We start from the raw sequence: 23,134 nt of genomic DNA, 5'->3' as shown, positions 1-23,134 counted from the left end.
TGGGGTAACCTGACCAGAAACTAAACTCTTTAGTGTCAGGTTTCCCAATGGCAAATCAAAAATGGCTGGCAAAATCAAAAATTTTCCTGCAGAAAATTTCAATTTTGTGGAAACCACATTTTCCATCGAAACAATATTTTGATGGAATATTCTCGACTAGCTCTAATTGTAAACTCTTCAGGTTCATCTCTCTCTAAGTCCCCGACCAGAAAAGAAGTCTGATTTCAGCTCAGGCCTCTAAGTGCTGCCCTAATAGAAGCAATACTAATGATTAATAAATCATTCCAAAGGTGTATAACGTAAAATGTACAGCCTGCAAACATAATGCCCGAGCTGTGGCACAGAAAGGGTTTTGGTGGCTAGTTCTGGCCATTGTCGGTGTAACTCAGAAGTGATTTACAAAAGGAAATTGCTTTAAAACAACAATAGTAACAGCTGTGGTTTTAAACGTACTTTTCTTAAGACTTGCATTAGTGTGCAAGCTGATTACTACATGGTATCTTTCCTCAGTGCACAGAGCACTTATTACAACTATAGGCGGGGAATAACAGTTCAGAACTTCTTCAGTTTATTGCCTTTTAAGACGTTGCCATCATATTCCCAATAAACATCATCTGGTTCATTGAGTGTCTGTTTTATATAATCTCTCATGAAAGATTAACAGCAGCTCCACAAAGTACATGCTGGGGGGTGAAGTTTGGACACAAAGGCTTAGCCTACACTACAAAGTTTGCCGGAATATCTATGTTGGCAAAACCCCTAGTGTAGATGGAAGAGTACTTCTGGTGGCTTTGCTAATGTGATTTGGGAAGGTGGTGAAGCTATGCCAGTAGAACTCCTTCTGCCAGCTTACGCTGCATCTCCACTAGGGTGCTCTGCCGGCACAGATATACTGGCAAAGGCCCAGTACTGTAGACAAGCCCAAAGTGACAAAAAACAAAACAAAAAGACCCCAAACCCATAATCAATTCCAGGTGACAAACTGGCCTTAACTTGTCTCACTGCAAATTTTACCCTAAAGAGAGAAAGGGCTAGAGGTGTCCTGGGAATAACTGCACCACTAACCTATTATTTGGTGTTTCTTAAAGCATCAGTTCCTGGAGTCATGTGATGAAAATTTCAGTTAAGAAAAGGAATCGGTTTCTAGCCCTCATAGTTGCAGATAAAAGTTAGAAAATAAGCCCCCACTCCTAAAGGCTTAAAAATGAAAAGGCAAATAAAAAGACTCCCCAAATTTATTATATTGTAAACTCTCATGAATTTTAAACCAATATTATGATTTTTGGAGTCCAACTCGATTTTTTAATGCTAGTGATTGGCAGTTCTTTAGTCCTATCACATCCAGACTGCATAGAGACGGGAAAGAATTATGGCCATGAAAGTTTTATGACTCTTACAACTATATTTTGGCTTTGGAGGAGTTCAGGTTGAACTTTAAGTTTATACCTTTGAGTCTATTGCAAACCGGGATAAAACAGCAAATTTTTTGGGTTTAATTGTAGGCTTTCAGAATTCACAAGAGCTCCCCCCACACCTCCTCGAATTCTCGCACTTCTGTTTCTGCATAGAACTAGGAAGTGTGTCTAGCCATCAGCTCACACTCAAGGTGGATAAAACAGAGCTCTTAATCTTTCCCTCTGCCCCCAAGTCCTCCTCCTCACCTCCTTTCTCAATCACTGTGGACAATACCATGATTCTACCTGCAACTCAGCTCCCTGTAACCTGGGACCTCTTGCTAGATCCTCACAGCCAGGCTGTGTCTAAGTCCTGCAGCTTCTTTCTGCACAACATGGCTAAGATATGACCTGACCTATCCATCCACCCTGCTAAAACTCTCATCCAGGCTACAGTTAGTGTTGAACTCGAGCTGCAAACCAGAGTCAAAAGCCAAGTTGCAGCATCTTCACTGCTATTTGAAGCCAAATCAGCTTATGAGGGATAATAGCCAACACCAGTTAAAGACACATTTTTTTTTTTTGCAATGCAGACATACACCATAAGCTCCAACTCTGCAAACCCTGACACACATCGAACTGAAGTGAACTACTTCTGTGTGCGAAGTGGAGCACATGGGTAAATGTTTACGAATTCAGGACCCTCTCAAATGTCTCCGCCCCAGTGCAGGCAGACTCAGTGTCTAGAGAGCGAGCAGTGCCAGTGTGAAGTCCACTGCACGAGATGGCATCCTTACCCCAGATCCTCCATATATGCAGCCAGGTAACTTCCTCTGCATTTTGTAGAGCACAGAGAACACTGCTAGCGCTCAGTAACGAATGGCAGCACGCAATTAGCTTATGAATAAGGAGGAAGCTTTTCTGAGCTTCATTTTTTACTTTAAGTGTATTTGGGGTGTTGCTCTGCTCTGTTCTGTCCTCTTCAGACATTGCTTCCTTCCTATAGCGCAAACCAGGTACCAGTAAGTGGAGCTCTCGGCCAACCAATCTAGTTTACTGACTTACACCTCCCGCTTGCCTCCCCCTTCTCCATAGTCAAGTCTCCTAAATGACAAAACTTGCTGCTTCTGATCATTCTTCCTTTGTTTTTTACCCCCGTCATCTGATAAAATCAGCCCACTTATTAACCCAAAATCAAAACAGAGATGGCAGCAGGGGGGAGTTTGTCCATGAAGAACAACTAGACAGCAAGAGAAAGTGGCTGTATATGGTCATCCCCCTCTGCCCCTTTCTCTTGTTTAGGGGGTTGGTGATATGATTCAACCAGCCACAATCAAAAATAGAATTCTAGCCAGGAATGCACACTAATGAACCAGCTATGAATTACCGAAGCAGAGGTGAGTTTATCATCACTATGACTTTTTCGCTGCTAGACAGCCCTTTAAGTCACACATCAATAACAGGAAGGCTTGTGTGTGACTTACATAAGGGTCCCATGAATCTTTATTTACCTCACCTCTAAGATAACAGGCCAGCCACTGCCAACTCACCAGAAAGAAGTTTGCTTTGTGATTAGGGATTGAGATTAAACTGGTTTATGGTAGTTAATGGTGCTAGTTCTGGAGATCCATATTGCATTGAGGGAATAGTGTGTGTGCAGAACATGTCTAGATTTATTGCAAATCTACTTGAGCACCATGGATTTGAAAGTTTGACCCAAACACAATTGTGTTCCTGTTACACTTAGAAGAGACTGTAGAAAAAAAATTGCAGAGAGAGGAAATAAGGCAAAATCTGGAACGAAAACAAGAGAGTAAAAATCAGAAAGTGGATGAATAATGGAGCTGGAAGAGGGAGGATGAAAAATTCTCATGAAAATATAATGAGTCCCATCATAGATCGTTAGCAGGGTTAGAACCTGTTACCTTAATTAGGAAAAGCATATAGGGTGACCAGATGTCCCGATTTTATAGGAACAGTCCCGATTTTTGCTGTCTTTTCTTATATAGGCTCCTATTACCCCCCACCCTCGTCCTGATTTTTCACATTTTCTGTCTGGTCACCCTAAAAGCATAGCTACCCCTCTGATACCTAAAAGCATAGGCCTTTACTACTTGAGTGACATTGCTCGGTAGGGAATGGGTTTCTCGCTAAATATGTGGCAAAAGATTGGACCAAGATATTTTGCTTATCTGTTCATTATGCTTATTTCCCTCATCTGAAAATAAAATAAATGGATCCCATTTAAAAAGAAGGCATTATCTAATGCACATGAATGGGAGTTAAGAACTAGAGCTGTTTGAAAAATGCTAATAATTTTTTGGGTAAATTTCTGTTTTTTTTTGTTGTTGTTTTTAATTCTCAGATTTTCAACAAAAGTCTGACACCAAAAGACAAAAAAAAAATCAGTTTTAAATTGACTCACGCTCTACATCTGCAAGTGTAGCCATGCCCTCAGATTTGCAGTGGGTCTGTCTATTTCTAGCACCATAGCCATGGCTCCATAGAAAAGCATCCCTGGCTCCCTCCCCAGATTAGAAGCAACTATCCTGAAGGAAAGTGACAGACAAATCTGCCTTTCTCTTAAAGAGTTAGCCAAACAATTCACTTCTTTGGCAGGTGACCCTCTCCCCTTTCCCCAGTGCTGCTCTTTTGTCTCTCTCACTTCATGCTGTAGTTAGGAGCCAACATTTTGGCACATTAATTAAAAATAGTAATAGCTGCAACAGAAGAAAGCAGGGGAGGGAAAAGCTGAAGGGGGAAGTTTGCAGCAGCCCTAATTAATAGAATTACTCTCAGCTAAAAGCCTGTCTGATGAGAACTGTTGTCCCTGGACAGAAAACACAGCTACTCTGTTGCTTAGCAGCCAGCAATGTCCTTTCATGAGGAGGGGGAAAAAAAAGTTATGTGACAAACCATCTCAAACAAAGTCCCATGAAAATATTTCTTTATCACAACCTATTCAGCCTAGGCAAAGAGTGGCCCTGAAATGAATGTTTCATCTAATGGCTGAAGGAATAAATAAGCTAATTGGATTTCCATCTGTTCCAAAACATACTGCACAATAACAGCAAATCATATGGTAATTATTACTAATAATGCATCTTTTCTTTTAGGGTTTGTTTGTTTGTTTTTCAAAAGGGGCAGGTTGGATGGATTTGGAGTGGTGTGTCATTTACGGATCAGAGACAAGACATTTCTGACTTGCCGCAGCTTATGGATGAGAGGGAAAATCGTAGCCCAGGCTGGAGCTGGTGAAACTTTTTATCAAAAACATTTTTGTTGAGCAAAAAATGTAGATTCACTGCACCAAAACGTTTCACAAATTCATGTCAGTTTTGCCAAACTGGTGTCAGTTGGGAGAGACAGGGGTGGGGGGAGGACTCAAAATGTTTTCTTTTGACCTTTTTGAAATGAAATGTTTATACTTTTCAGTTCAAAATGACATTTCATTTAAAAATTCCCTTTAATATTTTTTTTTAAAATCACACAGTTTTAAAATGCTCAAAATAAAAATGTTTTGATTGACCTGAAGCTATTCTTTTTCTTTTCAATTTGCCAAAAAAAATCATAAAAGTGTTTTCAGTTCACCCTGAAACCAAGTCGTTTTGACTTTTCAGAATTGCCAGTGAACTTAAACACCGATGATTCACCCAGCTGTAGTCCTTACAACACAGGGTCATTAAAGATCTTCTAGCTCATTATCAAGGAGTAGGAGCTGGTCTATGTAAATTCTAACTTCAGGTTACCTGCCTAAAATCTCACCTGCATAGCATGCTTCATTTAAGGATTTTCAGATGCTAGGAAGGGTGATCAAGTGCAAATACCCCTATCTTACCAAGGAGAGGCAGAAGACGGATGCTTATCACACTGTTCATAATGGTCTGATTGCCCTGCATGTTGAACTATGTGGTTGTGAATAGTGGGGTAACTGCCCATTATGATGCTGTGAGCATGAAGTAAGGAGTTCCTAGTTCACATTAATGTAGCCAGACCGGCGGGGCAGTGACTAGCCCCCTTGTCACCTTGTGCTCCTTCTGTCTGTCTGTTATATCTGCCTGTTAGAGAAACAAGGTGGATGAGGTAATATTTTTCACTGGACCAAGTTCTGTTGGCGAGAGAGACTAGCTTTCGAATGACACAAAGATCTTGAGGCCCAGATCTGAAAAAGAGCTCTGTGTTGCTCTAAACCTAGTCTCTCTCATCAACAGAAGTTGGTCCAATGCAAAATATTACTTCATCCACCTTATTTCTCTAACATCCTGGGACCAACATGGCTACTACAACACTGCAAACATCTACTTGTTGTCTCTTGTCACATACTTAGATTGTAATCTAGTCAGCTCAAGCTCCATCTTGTTGTTATGTGTGCATACAATGCCTAGCACAATGGGGCCCTGATTCCCTGATGGGGTGTCTAGGAACTACTACAGTACAAACAAACAAATAAAAAGGCAGCCCAGTTACTTACCCAATGACACATAGCTAGTCAATGGCAAAGGTGGATTCAGAACCTATGTCAAGTGACTCCCCGTTGTTTATCATCACCACTGGGAAACCAATCCTCTGGCTATTATTTTTTTATATTACGGGATCATATCAAAGTCCCAACCAAGATTAGTGCCCCATTGTGTTAGGTATTGTACATGGGCATAGTAACCACTAAAAATCCCTACCTCAAAGAGCTCTCACATCAGTCAAAGTGGGGAAATGATTTATGATGCTGTTCGTTAGCACTGATGTGTGCTGTTAAACACCTGCTATGTCCCAGCTCAGAGTTGGCTGCTCGTCAGTGGTAAGGACAGTGCTCTAAAGCTCGCGATAGATACGAATGGATGGATAGATACAGGTGATATATAGAGTTTGAACGCTCAGCTATTGAAGTTACAAAGTACTTTGGAATGGGGTCCTTCTGGATGGAGAGTGCTATATAAATGGAAGATCATTATGAGTCCATCGTAACAGTATCACTCACCACATCCTGGATGGACAGCTAAAGTAAAAGAAAATACATAAAATATATGCTTCAGTGGATATTTTATCCCAACTCTTTTACATGCAGTGGAGGAGCTTTCTGCTTTCACTTGCACAGCACATCCCCATTTGCAGGCAGGGGGGAAAAGTCTGCAACAGTTCAACTGATGAAGTTGCTGGTTTTGACGTGTGAACAAGGGTGCTTTCCAGCCCCTGACACAAACGAGTGGTTAGGAACACACTAGAGACAGGTCTTGAAACTGTGACGGATTGGCTTGCCAAGAGGATAACAACAGGAGTGACAGGGTGGTAGGATGCCGCTTGGAATTGGTGAAATATTATTACCTTCTTCTAGTGCTGATGTGAGTCTGTGTGTGAACTGAGTTGGTGAGACTCAGTCCAGAGTCTGCTGAGGTAGGTGTCCACTTTACAAAACCCAATATCTTCACTGGTAACAAATGTCCCTTTCTTGGTAGCCTCAGCTGTGAGGCGGTTTGATGATCCCTCGTAGTACGAAGGGTGGAACTGGAGAAAGAGGATGAAGTTTCAGAAGGGACATATATGGGGGTGGGACTAGAGGCTCAGGAATGAAAGCCTGGCTGAGGCTGGAGATTAAATGCAAAACCCCAGCATGCATTGGCTCAGTTTGGGTACTGAACCCCTGTCTTAGAGCCTTGCTTGTTGCTAATGAGACAGTCCTTCTCGAGGAGCAGTGGGACACTCTGAGGGAAGGTTACCTTGCAGCTGCACCTATTTTCTTACTAATCAGTAACTTCAGTCATGAGCACTAGAGTTAGGACGGTTCATACATTTTCCACTGGAATAGTTTTTGGGCAGAAAACTGAATTTTTGACTAAATGATTTTTTTTTTTGCAAAAAGTGTCTGCTTTCTGAGGGGGAAAACAGGTGGGGTTTTTTGGTTAAAAATCAAATGCCCCCAAATCAAAATATTTCCAGTGATATGTTCCACCTGGGTGCCTCAAAGAAGGTGCAGTTCTGGATCTTTACATTTCCACTCTTCTTCATGAGCTGTACTACATCTCCCAGGCTACATCATGCCCAGAGTCTCCCACGATGCATATTCTCCCTTCCCCAAAAGGGAGACCATGATGCATCACAAAGACACAGTCCAGTCAAGGATCCCAGCTAACTGAGGACAATGGGAGCATGAATATTCCAAACTGCAATGCCCATGAGACACTAAGGTGGAATTTCCAAACTGAAATATCCATTTTGATTTTTCACTGGAAAGTAAAAATAGTCCATGGAAAAATTTGAAAAAAACAACAACTTTTTTTGTCAAAATTTTCCATGGAAAAAAATCAGTTCTAGGTGGAATAACTTACACTTTTTTTTTTTTTTTTTACAAAACCAAATACTCTGCCTTTATGCTGCTATTGAGTTTCAAGTCCTAGTTAATAGATATTATTGGAATAAGTCCTTCCTTACTCAGGCTGACCTCCCATTCACACAGGACCTAGGGACTGATTAAGGACTTGGTCCTCAATTCTATAGCCCTCCTGAAGAGGTAGGACCAATCTGCTTAAAGCACCACCTTCTGCCCCAAGCCACCCCTAGAATACTATAATCAACAGTATGAGGCAGCCCCCAGGACTCTGGATGAAGCTCATTGGAACTTCACCATGAAGAGTTTGTGGGTGTGGAACTCACCATGAGGGGAGATCGAGATGAACTGATCCCATGCCTCCTTAAGAGCTATCCATTTCTCTTTCCTTACCAGTGAGTGGGAAGAGGGAGAAGGGGTTATAAGTCCCCTGAGGATGAGGGAGAGAACACGGTCCTGCTGGGTCAATGCTAAGACTTATAGGTCCCATGATTGGCAGCCAGATACCAATGGGAGTGATACTGTATAGACAGATGGCTAAATGGGCGACAAGCGGCTTCACGATTTGGCCCATTTCATTATTCTAGTGTTGTAGATGCATTTGATCTAGGTAATGAAATGGTAGATGGGGAGTGGGTAGCTACAAGTATGACTGATTTTGCCCACAATCCCATCGGATGGGCCAGGGAGAATTCTCTTTCAGCTGCTTGGCTGGCAGGTCTGGCTCGTGTTCTCAGCATCTAACTCATCACCTTGGTCAGGAGCAGGAAGGAATTTTCCTCCTTAGTTAGATGGGCAGAGAACTTGGATTTTTTCACCTTCTTCTGTAGCCTGGCTCACTTGCTGGGATCATCTGGCCTTATCTCACTGAATCAATTCCTTGCCATTGCAGGGGATTCAGGCATTAGTGCCACCTCAGTCCCTCCTGTTTTCTGCCAGTCACAGGCAGGGGTGGCTCCAGGCACCAGCATGTCAAGTGCGTGTCTGGGGCAGCAAGCTGTGGTGGGGCTCTGCCGGTCGCTGCAAGGGTGACAGACAGGTTGCCTTTGGTGGCATGCCTGCGGAGGGTCTGCTGGTCCCACGGCTTCGGCGGACCTCCCGCAGGTGTGCCGCTGAATCCGCGGGAGCGGGGACCTCCCGCAGGCAAGCCGCCGAAGGCAGCCTGCATGCCATGCTTGGGGCGGCAAAATATCTAGAGCCGCCCCTGGTCACAGATAACAGTTTAGTTTCCTGAGGGCTGCAATATTTTGATCCAATTTTGGTTGATGGGCTTGGTGTGGGGTGGTTAGTGGCCTGTGACCTACAGACGGCCAGACTAGATGATCTGGTGGTAGGGTTGCCAATTTGGCTGGACATATTCCTGGAGATGTAATCACATCAGATCATTTAAAATTAAAGATTCATTTTTAATTCCTGGAGACTCCTGGCCAATCCTGGAGGGTTGGCAACCCTATCTGTGGTCCTTACAGGAGATGGTAAAACCCAGTTAGGTTATATTGCTCCCCTAACTGCTGCAAGCAGGAGGAGGAGTGGCAGCCTATATACAGGACGTCTGTTGTATCAGCAATTGCCTTCAAACAGGACTAGGATGGAGAGATGGACGAGGACATCAAGGTCAAAGTATTATTATTTTTTTTGACAACAGCAGCCAGGCGGCTCTGAAGTGGTGGATTCGAACAGCTTTAATAGAACAATGTCATTAAAACCCAACAGTCAGTGCTTGGGGAATGACATTGTTGAATGGCTACCGAAGTTCATACCGTTAATGTCTAGCATTTGTAATGACTGTTCTATTCCATTTCAACAAATGCTCTGGTTCCAGAGGAGCCCTGAGACAAGGACAGGGAATTGAATCAACATCCATTTCAGGCTCCTACAAGCCAGCAGCCTTTAGCTTAGTCACAGGAAGATCGAGAAGAGACCCCCTTCTGCATTATCATTAACCAGCTCCTTAATGCTGCTCTTTCTAAGGATACAGCATACGCTCTGTTAGTATCACAATATTAATCACAGTCTGATCCCTAGCGTGCAAGGCTCTACATAAACCACAGGTGTGGAGACAGCCCTTGCCCCACATAACTTACAGCCTATGACCCTGATTCAGCAAACCACTTAAGCACATGCTTGACTGGCTGAACACGGCTGGTTTGCTGAGTTGGGGCCTGAAGGACAGAAGGACAGACTGTGATTTGGGGTGGGGATATAGTAGATGGCAAATGGACATGGTGGTGCTGGCTGTAGCAATGTGCTTACTAGGGATGGCAGTGGTGTGAGAGGGTAGCAGGAATGAGACAGGTACTAAGGAATGGGGAAAGGAAAGAAGGGGAGGAGGGGAAGTCACAGGTTGCCACATGCCCGGGCAGAATGATTGAGAATGGCTCCTTGAAGGAACAGATTCTCGTATCAGATTCTGGCCTCTTTGAGCCACTCCAGTACAAAGAGGCCTGGAACTTGGTTGCAACTGAGCAGAAAGGAATTTCCCCATCAGAGGGGGACTCCCTGCGGATGCAGATGTCCTGGTCCCGGCCGCAATGCAAAGGGGAAGAAGTGGGTGTTTTGGGGCATGTCAGAGTGGGCTAAATTGCTTTGAGCATCAGTACGTTGGATCTGTTCCTTCCTGCTTTTTCTCCTCTCTTGCATTGACCTATGCAGGGCTGACCAGAGGAAACAGGGGACCTGGGGCAAAGCGGGGGAGCTGCAGCGCTTGTACTCACCCAGTGGTGGTCTGGGTCTTCGGCGGCATTTCGGGGGTGGGGGGCCATTCAGTCGCTCCACGACTTCAGCGGCATTTCGGCAGCAGGGGGCCGTTAAATCGCTCCACATCTTTGGAGCCATTTTGGCAGTGGGGTGCCCTTCAGTGCTGCCGAATACATGGAGTAACTGAAGGGCCCCCCGCCGCCGAAATGCTGCCAAAGACCTGGACCGCCACTGGGCATTTCAGTCGCTCCGTGTATTCGGCAGCACTGAAGGGTGCCCCACTGCCGAAATGCTAGCCAAAGATCCGGACTGCTGCCCAGCCAAGGCTCACGGGGTCCCTGGCAAATTTCCCCACTTGCCCTCCCAGGCAGCCCTGGACTTATCCTAGGTATAGGAGAGAATCTAGCCCTAAGTGGTCCCTCCTGCAAGGCATGCCCATTGACTTCAAGACACTCAGCAGGTTGCCCTTTTGCACCAAGGCTAGGAGAGTGCAGGTTAGAATCCCACATGCGGGCAGTGCATGGGCCCCCACCAAGAACTGTCCTACACAGGGCATTGTCACTGGCATCCCTTCTGCATTACTATTACTTGCATGACAGTGGTGGATAAGACAACCAAGATCAGGGCCTCATTGTGCTAGGTGTCTCCACACACCACAAGAGACAGTCCCTGCCCCAAAGAACATACAGTCGTGTGTGTGGTGGGAATAGAGGCACAGAGAGGTGACATGACTTGTTCAGAGTCACACAGCAGCTCAGTGGCAGAGCCAGGAATTGAACCCATGTCTCCCAACTCCCCAGCCAGTGCTCTATCCTTTAGGCCATGCTGAAGCTTGCAAAGCACGCCCCATAAAGAGCTGGGCAATGGAAGCCATTTGCAGAATGCAACAACTCTGGTGCTAGAACACCTATGGAAAATGCTGCAGATTCTTGAGTGCCATCTACTGGCACATCATCTATTAACTATCAGCCTATATACAGACATCTCTCTTGCAGAGCACTCTCATAACACCTCCTGCGGCTACAGACCCTGTGGCTCTTTCAGAACAGACTACAAGCGAATCCCCCCAGACAAAGGCAATGTGTTATTTTACTCAAACAGATTTTAATGACTGGACATGAGCTGCCACTCAGGGCGTAGTCACTCAGCTACCAGCCTCTCACTCATTGCTCTGCATTGCCCTGGGCGATTCAAAAGCCCCAGTCCTAGACTGTAAAATTCCAGTGCCTCTTTTTAGAGATGTGAATATTTCCAGGGTGAAAACCTGCCTGACATTGATCACCTCCATAAACATCATGCCACCAAGCTCATTCAATAAATAAATAAATGCAAATTAACTCCTAATGCCCAGAAGCCATGCAATTCACACCTCTTCCTAAATATTATGTTGGCTGAAATAGACCAGCATGCTAATGGTTACGAAACAATATGGAGCTCAGATTCTGAGCTCCATGTCCTACTCTGTGGGGTCTATAATAAGAGGCAGGGGAAGGGAACACTGCCTGGAAACAGCTTGTCTCCAATTTGTTTAGCTGCTGTCAGATGCTGCAGCTGCAGTTATCCCATGCAGCGGAAGTGAAAAGAGCTTTCAGTTAGATGTTTGGCTTTTAAATTCCGTGTACTGGATTCCCTGATGCAAAAGCCTGCCAGTGTGATATCAGGGGACCAAGCCACAGATGCAAAGCCTGGGCTACCGAATGCGGGACTCTGAGCATATTCAGATTGCCTAGAAGCTTTGGATAACTCCAGCAAACCTGCAAATAATCAGTAACCAGGGGTGCATTATATATGGACTCCACAGTCACCAATAGGTTAACAGGCAAGAATTTGCTGACATCATAATTTTGAATGTAATTCAAACTAGAGGTCCAGTTCCAAGCTCCTTTTCCTTCCTGTCAGAACTCTGGACAGCACAATCCCAGTCCACATGTCTGCTTTCTCATCTCATCTGACACCCCTTGCAATAGCTCGATAGCCCAGGGAGTCCTTCCAGTCCTTTGCTCCCCTGCCATTCCCTGTACTCCTCCATATTACCTTTCCTTACTGTTCCCTTTATCCCCTTCTCTCTTCTGTATCCTCTACTGGGAAAAGCTTCTCATTTCTTATTCCTTCCTACCTAGGTTCTTATCTGGCTCCCATCACTGCAGTCTCGGAGCACTTCACAGGCAGTCATGCATTTACCCTCCCTGTCCAATTGAGAAGCACTATTATGCCTACTTTGCAAAGAGGGAAACTGAGGCACAGAGTGTTTAAATGACTTGGCTTGTGGGTTACTAGCAGCAATGGAAATTGAATCCAGTTCTTCTGTGTCTCAATCCAGTGCCTTAACCACAGGACTAGCTGTCCTCCACCGTGTGCCACGTACAATTGCCTTCTCTCCCCTGCTTTCATAAAGCCTCCCTATGCTGATCTCCTCACTGACAAAGCTTCTGCAGCTCCAAACACCTGGAGAGTTGTGTCCTGTGCAGCATGTGTCCAAGTAAGAACCGGATCCTGCGAGGTGCCGAATGCAGTCAATTGCCGGTGCAGTATGGAGCTTTGATGGCATTCAGTCCCTCTCAGGAACTGCTCAGCAGAACACACAGGTTTTTCTCAGGCCTTGATTTCCCACTGTGTTCCCCACGGCTCCACTTTGGGGCTACATGAAGACCATTATTTCTTATTTGTCTTATCGTAGTGTTGGCAGTGGAAACGCCAGTCCTGGACCAGGACCTCATTGTACAAGCACAGAACAGAATCAGTCTGTGGGGCAGGGACGTTGTACTACATGCGAGTATAAGCGGGCTGTGGTCACTCTCTTCTCGACCACAATGCAAAGGACAAGCAATAATCATCAAACTAATGGGACTTAGCATTATAGAAATAAAGAACAATAAATAAATAAGTTACACAGCTTTCAGTGCTTGCCATATCCCAACACAGCCAGTTCAATGTTATTTGAGAGAATCCCACATGGCAAGTAAAGGGAATAAGGTAAATATCGGTAAAAGCAGCTGGTGTATAAGGGCACCTGCCTTGAGTACAATATACATTGTGGCTCCTTCATTGCTTAAATTCTGTTGTATTGTGTGTGGCTTGGGAAGTTGTTAAATGGACCTGGCCAAGTGATCTTGAGGCTTTGGCCATGGTTTTGATAAAAAGAAGGGAAAACAGGGGGGAGAAGGTAGGAAATGGAACATGATGAGAAATGTTTTCTTTTTTTTTTTAAAAGACACATGTCCATCCCCCCATAATACACTGAGGGCAAAATTTTCAGACCAAAGTCCAGAGAAGTTACAGTCCAAAATCCTGCTTTGAAATACCGAGCGTCCTCCAATCCCTTTGAAATCAGACCAGGTTCAGGTTCTCAGGGGGCTGAGTGGCTAGAGAGTTTAGTATGAACGTTTGGGCCCCAGCCCATTTGCACTGCTGCACACCAGCAGAGAAAAGCTCCTTCCTGGCCCCGGGGAGATCAAACACGCTCCCAGGCATGACCCACCATTGTGAGATGTTGTCTCCTAATGCAAGGAGCTGCATGCGTTCTTATAGGCCTGATCCTGAGAACTGCTGGAGACCTGAATCTCTTGTCACCCCAATAGGGCTTACGGGTACTCAGCAGAACCTATTCGTAGAGGTTCGGCCCTCTGGACAGGGCCTTGGGCTAGGTCTCCAAAGATATGGGCTCTGTTCCAGTATCTGCCAGTGTATTGCTAATGTAAACTTAAAGAAGCTACTTTGCCTTTCTTTTCCCTTCCCACCTGTGGTCTGTCTTGTCTCTTTAGGCTGTAAACTCTTCAGGGTAAGGATTGCTCTCACTAAGTGTATGCCCAGGGCATACTCTAATATAAATAATCATGAAATAACAGTAACTATGAAGCATTGAAGGGGCAGCTCTACAAGGCCCTGGGGATGATAGTCCAGGCTAGATATGGGAAGATTCAAGTCTCTGCCTCACTCCATGTGTCTTGCATCACCTTGCATCACCTTGAGCCACATCATGTAGCCGTTCTGTGCCTCAGTTCTCCATCTGTACAATGGGGATAGGGCCCCTTACAAGGATAAATACATTAGAAATTGGGTGATACTATGGTAATGGATTAAATGACCTAGAAAGGTGTGAGGATCTAGCTCTTTTTTTTTTTTTAGGGGAGAGCGCAAACACAGTCCCCCACTTCCACAAATTATGAAGTCGAGTTTCCCGTGTTTGGGGAAATTGCAGGGGTCAGCACACCCACAGTGCAATGGATGAACCTCACTCGGGGAAAACTGCCTTCGTGATCATGGTATCTCCCCTGCCAGGTAGAACAAACAGCCACTGGAAATACAGACAGAATGCAAGAAACCCCGGAAAAATGCAGCTGTTCGCCTCACATCCTACATTGCCGCCACGTATTTAAATTGTTATTAAATGAACTTTAAGTAAGGCATTCTCCATTTGTCATCTTCCCCCTGGGGAATTCAGCTACCAACATTGATTTTTTTTTTAATCTGAAAACTTGGCTATTAACTTTTCAAAACTTATTAATCTGTTTTCACTCCATTCCTAGCAACTCCCCCCGCAACCTTCTTCTTGGCTTGTTAAAACTCAGAGTTGATTAAATATGACACGACAGTAAAATATTGCATAAGCTCACGAGCAAATTTTTATTTCATTATCAGCACAAAGTGAGTCATCTTGAAAACAACACTGATTTAGGCTCTATTTTCTCTTACTTTTTTGTTCTCTTTTTTAATTTAATCACCGCCCCTTTTTTTTGCCTTCGCTCCTATGATTTTTCTCCCCCAAATCCACAGCAGAACAAACCAATTTTGTTCTTGAGCTATTAATTAACACCACGCTCTAGCCTCCAACATACTTAAATGATGAATAAGGTTAAATTCCAGACAGTGTTCTGTACATGGCCATCAATTAACAATTTTCGAGGTACCGCTTCATTAATAAACATTGATCCGCAGGGCCTTTGCATGGAATGCACCAGGGCTGTGAGTTTTTCAAGACACTGTTTTGTGTGTGTGTGTGCGCACGCGTGTGTGGGTGAAAGAAATCAATGAGATATCCTAGGAAACTCATCAGGACATCATATCCTTAAAGGTTAATTAAGAATTTGAGGAAGAACGTAGGGGCTGAAGTAGGGGTGATGGACATCCGTGTCTCTCCAGATCATTAAGTACTAATTAGGTTTGGAAAGTCTATCGAGCTCTCTTGGTCTCATCAAGACATGTGATGGTCCCAGGGTACCTCAGTGTGAAATGCCACTAGCACTATATCTTTCTTTATGAACATGAGACACTTTCATCTCAGGTGTGTGTGTGTGATTCTCGGTATGTGTCTGATTAAGTTATTTTATACACTTCATAAAAACAGCATGGAGGAGAAAGCTTATTTCAGACTCCTGTTTAATGCAGCGTTTTCATTGACAGAGCAAAGAGAAACTCAGGGAAAGCTAAAGCAGGTCTCTGCAAGGCCTGAAATGAGACTGAGCCAGGGAGAAAAGCTGGAGATTTCATGTGGATCCTTTTGTTCTTGCTGGAGGTTTGTTTGCTTTGAGAGATGGCTCCACACTGGCTTCCTTTCCTTCTGAGCTGTGGGTTCAGGCTGGAGGAGGGAGATGATGACGACCTTGGGAGGCAACTGACTGCTGCATGAAACTTATAATCAGACCAGGGGCCTGCCATACAGCTTTAAAAAGCTGTCCTCACACTGACTGCCCCAAGTTTATGAGAGGACTGCAGAATGTATGAAAAACCAGGTCCTCTGAGGAATTTAATCAGCTGGGTTCTGCTGAGAGAACCATCTGGAGAGACGAAAAGCATTAGAAGGAGCACCAGGCACTTCTTCCAAGAGACTCTTGGCAGAGCCGGGAAAGGGTCTGGGGAAGGAATAGAGCGAGGGCTACTACAAGTCCCGACTGAAGCACTTTGGCAGAGTTGTGACTGGAATAGCAGGGGAGGACGTAGGTCAGAATTGAGGAGCACTGGCATAAAACAGATGGGGTCAGGACTGAAATGCCTGGATCTGGGACTGTAATAGCAGGGGGTGTTTCATGTCAGGCAGAGGGGTGTATGTCAAGATTGCACTGCTTCTGCTGGCACTGTGCCTGGCTGGTGAAGAATGCCAAGGCTCTTGGAGACACACAGCAGATTGAAGGGAAGAGAAACCCTTGCTATGCTATTATGATTATCACGGTAGGATCAAAATATTTCAACTGGAATCAAGGACCCATTATGCTAGGCACTGTGCTGCCCCCCCACCCCCCAGTCCGTGCCTATGGTGCAACATACTGGGGACATGGGCCCAAAGAGCCTACAATCCAAATAGATAAGGGATGAGGAGAAAAAGAGGAAGTGACTTGCCCAAGGTCACCTGGCAGGCCAGTGGCAGAGCTGGGAATAGAACTCAGGGTTCCTGACTCTCAGATTAGTGCCCCAATCACTGGAGTCAACAACATTGACTGGGAGTATCACAGGGAGAGGCTTTTGCTCAAGACGTTGCATTTCCCAGTCAGGCTGGGAACACTGGATCCTTAGCTGTGGCCCAGGAGCATTAAGTGCAGTTCAGGAGGAGGGGAGCAGTGGTGCCTTTAAGCCATTTTTGCAATCCCCAGCTCTGGGGCCGAGCCAGCCTACATCATAAATGGGTGCTCTGATTTACACTGGTTGGCCCCCAGTGGCCCATATGGTTTGGTCTGGCAGACTGGGATAAAGAACTCTTGGCCAGGCCCGGATGCCATTTCAGCGCTGCCGGTCCAAACTGGTCCAATTTTGGAGTGTAAGTCTGCAGGGGTGGAGGGCTGATTTTACCCAGAATAGTTGTCCCAGACCGGAGCCGTACAGCCATTCCCTCTAACAGGGAGGGGAGATGAACAATGGGCAGTAAGCAGCAGCCACACCTGTCAGAATAACAGCGCCGGGGAAGAGGGGCTATGATCGGAGCTGGCAGTTTCAGCGGTTGCGCCGATATAATTAAACGTGTTGGCTACAGGGACAATATCTCCTGCCTTTTTAAGTCTGCGTCGCACCTTGACTTGATTGCACTTGATGGGACTGATGATGTTAATGGCTCACTGGCTCAGAATGTTGCCTTCCCACCAGTGCACTATTAGCACTTCTAACTTTAAAGGCAAGCCTGGTTTCATTGGAAGAATAAAGGAGGTGAGGGGTGCAGCTTGGGGAAGGAACGGCTCAGCTTTGGGCTCATTTAGATGCCTCCAGAATGAAAATCAACAGCATGCCACCACCGCCACCAAACCCTTGGCTGGAGATGGAAGGGCAGATAGGAAAGCTGTTGATAATGTTGCATTCTGCACGTCTGCTCTGGACTATGAAGGACCCTCTGCAATGCCTGGAGCACTTCATCTGCAGGCGACTTGCTCCCTGCAATATGGAGAGGATTGCCACTAATCCTGTTGCATTACTGTTCGCTTGACAGAAGTCACCTGAAACAACTTGCGTCTGTTCTTGTCCTGATTTGCTGTTGGTGTTTATTAAGAGCACTGTCTTTAAAAATGGCACACAACGTAGCCTGCAGATAACATCTTAAGCTTCAAGCATTTAAAAAAGAAAAAAAAAACACGAAGTTGTCCCTCATCTCCCTCTTTGGCCATGTCACAACCACGGCCTGCTTCCCAGTTGGTCCCTGCGAAAACAAAAGTGGCACTGGGAGATTGCAAATCAGAGGCCATCTTGTCTTGAGGGCATCACAGATGTACGCCAACAAGAGAGGGTTTCTGTTGGTTTAGCTAACATTGCTCAGAACGTTCCTACACAGGGCAGAACAAATCTTCCTCTCTGTGTATGTTTGGTCTACACTAGTGGACTATGTTGGCATAGATGCGGTAGATCAGACAGGCCCCAGTTGCTTGAAAACAACTTTTAAAATCTTTGTGCCACATGCTGAATAGGATCCAGCAATTAATAACCTGGATTTATTGGGTATGGTTGTAATGACTTTCTTATTAGTGAAAGGTGCTGGACTGATAGCACTGGAGACTGAAAGCCTCTATTAATCAACAGACGCTGTAAGTCTCCCCACACTTCTCCTTGTTGGCAGATCTCAACATTAACCTCCAATGATGGAACAATAGTTTGGCTTTCATGGCTGCTTCAGCTTCACCTTTTTGCTGAGATGCCAAGAAGAGTCACCAATCGGTGCCATTTGTGGTGGTGGTTTTGTGCTGTGGACACTTGCTAACTAGGAACCAGGTTGAAACCATTGGCTAATTTGACAAAGAGCAATTGGATGGCAGTGGCTTATCAACCTAGCTGGATTCATATCTTTTCAGGCAGAAGGAAACATTATGATCATCTAGTCTGCACAATACAGGCCAGAGACCTTCCACAGTAAATTCCTGCAACATGCCCACTTGTTTTGTTGAATTAGAGTCTGTCCTCTTGGAAGAAAACTAGTGACCTAAAAGTGAAAGGCTCAGAAACCCAGTATCAATTTCCTGGCCATGCAGTCTCCCAGTCTGGCAATGTTGAAAGTGTTTCAGCTGGTGCCACTTTGTGAATGCTGCTCCTCCACTTGGGAGGTGTCCTCATAAACATCAGCGAAGCTACCTCATTATCTATCTTCAAAACCCTTCTCAAAACTTTCCTTTGCCATGATGCTTACCAAAAAAACCCACAACTTGACAATAACTGGGCTGCTGGTGTACAGAGACCCCCATCTATCACACTGACCAATACTATCTGACTGTCTGCATCCATCTGTTGTCTCATCTTATACTTCTATTGTAAACTCTAAGGGGAAGGAACTGTGTCTTTTTGTTCTTTGTTTGTGCGGTGCCTAGACCACAAGGTCCTGGATGCTATGGTAATACACATAAGAAATAATACCACAAATCACCAGCTGTCTGAACAACAAGAGACAGCTCTCAAGACCACCAGCGGAGAGAATTTGATGTTTCAAACTCCTCCCGTGGATTACAAACATGTGGTTCCTTCTGAACCTGAATCAAACCAACTCATGGCAAAGGTACCATAGAGCAAGTAAGACTCACAATGGCTGTTCAGTCAATGTAAAGTTATAGGACAGTAAATGAAATGCCATTCAGCTGCCTGGAATACTTCTCTTGCTAAATTAAGAAATTACTTCTGAGATTTGATCCTTAACAGCAGAGATTTTCATCCCCGTGCCATGCATTGCTGATTAACTATTAGATCCACAGAGGCCTATTTCCTGAGCTCTCAACTGGCAGCTATGGACTGTACTTAAAAAGTTAGCGTCAGTCAGGCTATAAAATAGGATTTTTTCCCCCCTGCTAAGGAACTTTTGGTAACTTATGTGTGTGCACGCACAAGCGTGCATGGCAGGAGGACTGAGGTTGTAGGCATGTGTGTTTGTATGTGGGGTTTGTACATTTGTGTGGTGTTTAAATGTGGTGACGTGTCTGGGGAATATGTACTTGTTTGCCTTCTAGGTGAGGTAGTTTTGGGTTGCATGTGGTATGGCAAATGGTACATGTATGTATGGGTGTGGTGTGCATCCCCAGCATCTGAGACTTTTAATTCTGGATTCGTTCATCAGACCTCTTTCTTCCCAGCCTGCCTGGAGCCACTGTTAAACTTTTCTAGATGCAAGATGACTGACAGAATGGTGACACGGTGTTGGAGTTCCTTAAGGTGATGGTGTCGTTTGTGAATGCATCTGGCAAGTCTAAACAACATCCAAGTGCACAAAGTAAATCTCTCTAGGAAATGAGTGCTTTGTTTTTATTCCATTGGTATTGTTTATTAATTTTTCCAAATACAATGAATATATGAAAATACCAGCTTCATCACAGCACTCAAAGTAAATAAAGATGGTTAGAATAAAGGAAGGGGAGGGGAGCGACGTATCTATCGTCAGGGTCTACATTAATCATAGACCTCTACAAAGTCAGGCCAAATTGCTTTGAATTTTCCAGATATTCTTTTCTGGTGGTGGCTGGGATTTTATTTTTGGGGGGAGAGAGAGTCTTGCGTGCATTGGGGAGAGAGGGGAGAGGAAGCTTTGCAGGACTGAAAATGCCACCCAGCCCCTGACATGAGATCACAGAGAGTCCTAAAGAGAAAGACCCAATGACTGACCAAGACCCACCTCCTGCAGAATACAGGTGAAAATGCCAAATCAGAGAAGGAAACAGGTTCTTCACAATCACTGAGCCTCATTCATCACTGTCCTGTGAGGACCTGGGGGATACAGCGGAGAGGAATGATGTGGCATCTCCCCCTTTCTTTTACCTCTTTAACCATCCTTGCAGCTAGCGCAATGTAGGGATCCTTTATAAGTTGAGTATTGCAGCAAGGGGCATTCCTGCTAGCTGAACACAAAGACCTTGGAGATAAGCCCCACCCTTACACAACTAGCACAGGCTCCGTTGTACATTTTTGAGCACTGCTCCTCCCTTCTTGGGAAGCCCCATCATGAGGGCCCAACCCAGCAAGTTGCTGAACGTTCTGAGATCCCACTGAGACAAGGGGAGCCTCTCCCTTTGGGTCCCCCCTTGCCTAACATGAGGACAAGGGCAAAATCATCTCACAAATATTTTCTGCTCTGCTAGTTCTAAGCTGGAAGCATCGGTGGAAACAATGCAATCCAGGTGGAGTTATTCACGGATGGAGTGAAAAGAGGAGACTTACTCAATTCCATCTGGTCCATCATGCCTGCACTGGATTGTTCTTTATATTATAGTCCCCAGGCTGATCACTCGGCTGCATCATGTACTGCTGAAAAGTCATCCGGCATGAAAGCAGACTGAGTCTTTTGGTGCAGCCATTCAGATGAATTCAGATTCAGGCAGAACATGAAAATAACCCCACTTGCTTCTGAACTACCTGCCCTGTACTACAGCAGCCACGTAATCACTCTTTCCCAAGATATCTCTCTCCTTTTTTGTCCAAAGGCAACAGAAAACACACACCTCAAATCCAGTCCATGAACACTGGAAGGGAGGGGGGAGAGAAAGTGAGAGACATCTTTGTGTATCTACTTTATAATTGCTTGGGGAGCTCTCTTCTTCTTAGGTCCCTATAGATTTGATGCAGAAATTACTGGGTGTGGTTCTATGGCCCATTTTATGCTGGAGGTCAGTCGAGATGATCATAATGGTCCCTACTGGCCTTAAAATCTATGACTCAATTAATGTATTAGAGCACATTGATCCACATGGGCTTGGAGCTCAAATCCTAAGGTGTTGGTTGAACGTTGCATATGAATCCAGATAGCAAGACAGTCCTGTCTTATAGTGGAAAGGAAGAATGTATATGGGTATCCTGCCTTACCCCAGCCATGGAAGAGCAAAAGGCAATTGACACAATCAAGCAGTTCTCAATATGTGGCTTTTCAACATAACCCTACATGTGACTATAAGAAAATGGAGGTGATTTTTATTAAGAGGTTTGAGTTTAGAGACCTGATTCTGTGTGAATTATTTTCTCACTCATTATTCCCCTCTGTTGCCCAAAACTTCAGCTGGATCCAACTAATTTTTTTTTAATTATTTTGAAGTTTAGATGGAATTGGTTGAAAAATGCCTTTTCCCCTGGAAATTTGAAAAGACCCCTTCCCCAAATCATCCTATGATGTTTTTGTTTGTTTTTTATGAAAAGACAAAACTCAAAACTGGTTTTCAGATTTTGATTTTTTCATTGGACAATCAGACAGACAATTTCAAAGGAAACAAAAAATTTGCGGTGAAAATATTTTCAGCTTGAAAAGACATTTTTAATAAAAAAAAAGTCTCTGTGATAATTTTTTGGCCATTTCTAGGTTTGAATGAACTAATTCCCCTCCCTGCCCTTCATTGAATCACAAGCTTTGTCTTTAAAGTACCTCACATGCTGTGGTGTGATACAAATAATAACTAAATATTCTTCTTCATTTCCCCTAAGAGAGACTGCACCATATGGAAGGGTATTTGCCAGCATCTCCTCCATCATTAGCTATAGGAAGAACTGTGGTGACATTTCCATCCATACCAGCAGAAGTGCAAGATACATATCTGTGTGCGTCAAGGATCATGCATGAAAAATGTAAGAGAAACTTCAAAAGTCATGCTTCTTGCATGAAAGCTCAAATGATCAATCTGTCCATGGAGTCTTGCACCATGCATGCATGGGCTTCGCACTTTTGCTAATGCAAGCAGCCCGATTTTGCAGGACTAGAGATCCTGTTACATTAGAAGAACATCTCAGCTTTCAGGGACCAGAACCCAAACCTCCCAGCCTCCTGATGTTTGCCCATCACTAAATTAGAATGATGGGAGAATTCAAATCTTAACTGGTATATCTCCACTGCCTTCAGTGAGATACTCCAGATTTAAAACTGAGTCAATTAGTAGAGAACCACTTCCATTGTTTCTTTCACCTTTCCACTGGGAATACTGCTCCCTGCAGGAACTTGCTCTTCTCACTGCAACCAATTTTGGCTTTCCTATCTTCTCTCCTCCTTCCCTCTCTTACTGTTCCACCATCGTTCAGCAGTGGGCAGGAGAACATTCCCAAATTGTCCTGTAGACTCAGACTTCAAGACGTGCATGATGTCACCCTGCAGGGACCTGAGGGTAGACAGGCCACAGCAATCAAAATGTGCCCCCATCCACCTCCCAAATTGGGGCCTAATCTCACTGCAGGGCCCCCTCATGTATCTTGCCACAATTTTTTGGCGGAAAGTCACCTAGGCGATCCACGAACATTGTTGGAACAGCCCAATTTTACAAGCATAAAGTATTATGATTGCATTGATTTCTGTCATAAATCATAC

The 23,134-nt window shown here is 44.7% G+C and overlaps 1 protein-coding gene and 1 non-coding gene across 15 annotated transcripts in view; both read right to left on the bottom strand.

Moving 5' to 3' along the window:
- The window catches only part of CELF4 (CUGBP Elav-like family member 4), an 885,136-nt gene that overhangs the window by 440,997 nt on the left and 421,005 nt on the right, over positions 1-23,134 (bottom strand). The gene's annotated exons all lie outside the window — the stretch shown is intronic.
- LOC115654115 lies at positions 14,533-14,696 on the bottom strand. The gene has a single exon (XR_004001100.1). It is a non-coding gene; the product is annotated as a U1 spliceosomal RNA (small nuclear RNA).

The sequence above is a fragment of the Gopherus evgoodei genome, chromosome 6, assembly GCF_007399415.2.
Source record: "Gopherus evgoodei ecotype Sinaloan lineage chromosome 6, rGopEvg1_v1.p, whole genome shotgun sequence".
Taxonomy (NCBI): domain Eukaryota; kingdom Metazoa; phylum Chordata; order Testudines; family Testudinidae; genus Gopherus; species Gopherus evgoodei.
The sequence above is the reverse complement of the archived record's forward strand: the minus strand, read 5'-3'. Positions and strand labels throughout refer to the sequence as shown.